Raw genomic sequence first — 5,000 nt, forward strand, 5'->3', positions numbered from 1 at the left:
GCAACGACGATACCGCCATCTATGAGACGCCAAGCCGACCAAGACATCGATGGGCCCACAGTGCCCATCTTTCGACCCCACCCACAAAGCCTGCGTCCTCTGTCGACCACAGCACCCCAACGCCAGCGCCTCTGCCGCACGAAATCGTGGACCGGCAATCACTCCACCTGCGCCCCACTCCAACCGCCCAACTCGCAACTCCAGCGGATGAACGGCGGACTTTTCCCGCAGTCGCAATGTGCAATCCACCCCTATAACTTCCCTTTCATGAAGAGATATGTCCAAAATGCGACATTCCCGCTGTCCCTATACATGAGCTGCGAGCTGTACCAGTTACGAGCTAGAGACGCGATCGCGTTGCTCTCTGTACGAATGCCGATGCTGAGCGATCAGCTAGGAGGCGCTCCATCCATGTCGGTACCGGTGGGCGTTGCACTCGCAGTCGCAAAAACGTACGGCAAGTATATTACTCGGAAGAGGTAATGACAGTCCAAGCCCCCCTGCGTGGGGAGAGTCTTTCTAGGCCATGACCCACCGGAAAGGCCCCCCACCCCAGACATGTGACGTCACACCATCGGTATTGACGACTAGACTGATTCCTTATAATCATTTACCATACACCGGTGGAAGCTGCCGAGACGAGTAACTACATAGCGGGCTCGCCGTGTCACTAATGTACAGAGATACAACAGTTTCGACTGGAACCGGATTAAACGTATACACGGCGCTGATTAGTAATAGATAGAGCCATCAGAATACAGATAATGTATACAACTGTCCGTATACATGCTGAAAGACTCTGCTCACAATCACAACCACACGTCAGCCACACACCCTTATCACGCACTACTCTCTGCCTGTAACACGCACACAGACAATATGTAAGCACCAGCATGGAACAACACCCAGTGCATCCTCTCCGCCACATTAGACAATCCACACTGTCATAACCAGACCGGGAGATCCACTCAGAAAACAGAATATCCCACCCACCCGACAACCACCATTGCTCAGCCAAGCCACCAACACCCACACATGTCCTACACAGGGGTGCACCCAACATCACAATACTGCCTCCTCTCACAGCACACAAACAATGGCAGGAATGAAAGACACAGGTCTGCCACAAGCATGGAATGAGAGCGCCGCCTGTCATGAGCCAAAGGTGCATCCTGACGTGGCAAATCAGATGATGCCGCAGGCATCCACTTACTATAATCACAATCAACAAACCGGCCGCCCCGCCCCCCATTAAACCTTTCCTTACAACAATGTGTACTGTAACCTAACCTATATCGTACCTTAACCTAACCTATATCGTACCTTAACCTAACCTATATCGTACCTTAACCTAACCTATATCGTACCTTAACCTAACCTATATCGTACCTTAACCTAACCTATATCGTACCGTAACCTAACCTATATCGTACCGTAACCTAACCTATATCGTACCGTAACCTAACCTATATCGTACCGTAACCTAACCTACATCGTACCGTAACCTAACCTACATCGTACCGTAACCTAACCTACATCGTACCGTAACCTAACCTATATCGTACCGTAACCTAACCTATATCGTACCGTAACCTAACCTATATCGTACCGTAACCTAACCTATATCGTACCGTAACCTAACCTATATCGTACCGTAACCTAACCTATATCGTACCGTAACCTAACCTATATCGTACCGTAACCTAACCTATATCGTACCGTAACCTAACCTATATCGTACCGTAACCTAACCTATATCGTACCGTAACCTAACCTATATCGTACCGTAACCTAACCTACGTCGTACCGTAACCTAACCTACGTCGTACCGTAACCTAACCTACGTCGTACCGTAACCTAACCTACGTCGTACCGTAACCTAACCTACGTCGTACCTTAACCTAACCTACGTCGTACCTTAACCTAACCTATGTCGTACCTTAACCTAACCTATGTCGTACCTTAACCTAACCTATGTCGTACCTTAACCTAACCTATGTCGTACCTTAACCTAACCTATGTCGTACCTTAACCTAACCTGTATTGCGCCTTAACCTAACCTGTATTGCGCCTTAACCTAACCTGTATTGCGCCTTAACCTAACCTGTATTGCGCCTTAACCTAACCTGTATTGCGCCTTAACCTAACCTGTATTGCGCCTTAACCTAACCTGTATTGCGCCTTAACCTAACCTGTATTGCGCCTTAACCTAACCTGTATTGCGCCTTAACCTAACCTGTATTGCGCCTTAACCTAACCTATATTGCGCCTTAACCTAACCTATATTGCGCCTTAACCTAACCTATATTGCGCCTTAACGTAACCTATATTGCGCCTTAACGTAACCTATATTGCGCCTTAACGTAACCTATATTGCGCCTTAACGTAACCTATATTGCGCCTTAACGTAACCTATATTGCGCCTTAACGTAACCTATATTGCGCCTTAATGTAACCTATATTGCGCCTTAATGAAACCTATATTGCGCCTTAGCCTAACCCACATTGCGCCGTAACGTAACCCACATTGCCCCTTAACGTAACCCACATTGCGCCGTAACGTAACCCACATTGCCCCTTAACGTAACCCACATTGCGCCGTAACGTAACCGATATTGTGCTGTAACCCAACACACGTTGGGCCTTAACCCAACACACGTTGGGCCTTAACCCAACACACGTTGGGCCTTAACCCAACACACGTTGGGCCTTAACCCAACACACGTTGGGCCTTAACCCAACACACGTTGGGCCTTAACCCAACACACGTTGGGCCTTAACCCAACACACGTTGGGCCTTAACCTGCTCTGTAATTGTCATACGACGCGTTAAATTAGTGTAGTGTTGCCTAACTGCAACCCCCGCAATATAGTTTGCTACTCGCACTGCCCGGTCCCCAGTGTATCGCTTCATGTTAAACACCTTGCAGCTATACACTGTAATGTGGATGGCAGCAGGACGTACATGCTCAATGCCCTTTGCAGTTGTTCATTGGCATTTGCAGTTGTTCATTGGCATTTGCATGGCGAAGCACTTAGCCTACGCTGTGGTACGGCCTGTGTCAACTGTCCGCTGATGTTGTACGTCCAAATCACACACTGTACTGCACATTGGTCCTCATGTACTGAATGATACATCGTGGTACATGTGACCGTACAACGACTGCGCCAACAACGGCGAACCATGCGGTCCAAATGTTGTGCACTCAGCTACGTGTCGTCTCCCTATAAGAGCTGGATTGCAGTGTGGTATGCCCTGGATGGCGATCAGCATGAGCCGTCTGTTGATGTAGTGGCGCGTGTTGTCAGACGTAGTCGTCTCTTCTCACACACCGTGATAGCATGGTGCACTGCGTTCCACATCTGCGACATGCGACAGAGGCCGGTTGACAGTCGTTCGCGCAATGGACATCGCATACGTACGGGGGCCACCTTCCACGTGTTCGCGAAGCGTGCACATGTTGTTGCGTGTATGTGGGCAGACATAGTGTGTCGTGACACCTGACACACAGGCATGCAACAATCGTTGAATTTGCAAATGGCGATGGACGCCTACGTTTGCTGGTGACGTTACGCAAATGAACAACTGGTAAACCGTTGTGGTGCGGTTGTTCTCGCTAGAGGTGAATCAGTGATGGCGACGATCGGTTGAGCTACCAACCGGTTGTTCCAGCGATACCCACCATGCCCACGAACGTGAATGGCATCTGGGTGTGAAGCGATACGCGGCGGTGGCTGGGTGGGACCGTCCCCGGCCGGTGAGGGGGGGCCTCCCGGCGTGCTGGCCGCGCGGTGCGTGGGCGCACGCGCTACAGCCGGCTGGTGGGGGCGGCCAGTGGCAGGCGCGCCGGCCGACGGAGGCGGCAGGCGGCGCAGCTGCGCGCCGGCGCACCCTGCACGCGGCGCCGTGCGGCCAAAGTAGGTCCTCGCGGGCCCGGTGCGAAGCGCGGTGGACATCTGCAGTGTGCTGGTCCGATTGAGGACTGTGTGCGCTGAGGATGCGCCGCCGCCCGGCGCTCGGCGCCGCGACGCCGTCTGCTGCTCGGTCGCCTCTGCGGTTCTCGCAGGTGGTTTGTATCGCAGCTGTGCGGACGTGTTGGCGCGTGCGCTGTGCTGGGAGAGTTCGCTTCGGCACCCAAGTGGGGCTTTTGTCCTTCTGTGGCGCTGGCGTTGGAGCTGCCGGTCACCGTAGGTGGCGCGTGTTGTCTCCCGCCGGCAATGCCACGACAGCACGCTCCCGGGCCTCTGTCGGCAGCGGCAAGCTCAGTTGGGAGCACGGGTGGTCGCACCTAAAGCGTCTACTCGCCAAACTCCGGGCGATTGCGCCTCTCTCGAACCCGACCAAGTACTTAGGACGGCGCTGCGCGCCGCCGGGACCTGAGAGGGTTTCGAGGTGTATGGTGCAGGGGAGCTCAGCCTCCTCCTGTTTGCAGAATAATTGAGCGGACGCTTGCGTGTTCGCGCGGGCCCCCGGGACACACTCCCGGGCGGCCGGCTGCTCAGCTCTAGTTGACGCAGCTCCCTGGTTGATCCTGCCAGTAGTCATATGCTTGTCTCAAAGATTAAGCCATGCATGTCTCAGTACAAGCCGCATTAAGGTGAAACCGCGAATGGCTCATTAAATCAGTTATGGTTCCTTAGATCGTACCCACGTTACTTGGATAACTGTGGTAATTCTAGAGCTAATACATGCAAACAGAGTCCCGACCAGAGATGGAAGGGACGCTTTTATTAGATCAAAACCAATCGGTCGGCTCGTCCGGTCCGTTTGCCTTGGTGACTCTGAATAACTTTGGGCTGATCGCACGGTCTTCGTACCGGCGACGCATCTTTCAAATGTCTGCCTTATCAACTGTCGATGGTAGGTTCTGCGCCTACCATGGTTGTAACGGGTAACGGGGAATCAGGGTTCGATTCCGGAGAGGGAGCCTGAGAAACGGCTACCACATCCAAGGAAGGCAGCAGGCGCGCAAATTACCCACTCCCGGCACGGGGAGGTA

At 52.7% G+C, this 5,000-nt stretch overlaps 1 non-coding gene across 1 annotated transcript in view; it reads left to right on the plus strand.

Annotated features, from left to right (window-relative positions):
• The first annotated feature begins 4,519 nt into the window (after positions 1-4,519).
• LOC124576663 overlaps positions 4,520-5,000 on the plus strand; it is a 1,910-nt gene continuing 1,429 nt past the window's right edge. The window contains exon 1 of the ribosomal RNA XR_006972583.1: positions 4,520-5,000. This exon is cut by the window's right edge and continues 1,429 nt beyond it. This is a non-coding gene — a ribosomal RNA (small subunit ribosomal RNA).

This window comes from Schistocerca americana, unplaced genomic scaffold, assembly GCF_021461395.2.
Source record: "Schistocerca americana isolate TAMUIC-IGC-003095 unplaced genomic scaffold, iqSchAmer2.1 HiC_scaffold_257, whole genome shotgun sequence".
In the NCBI taxonomy this organism is placed as follows: Eukaryota; Metazoa; Arthropoda; class Insecta; order Orthoptera; family Acrididae; genus Schistocerca; species Schistocerca americana.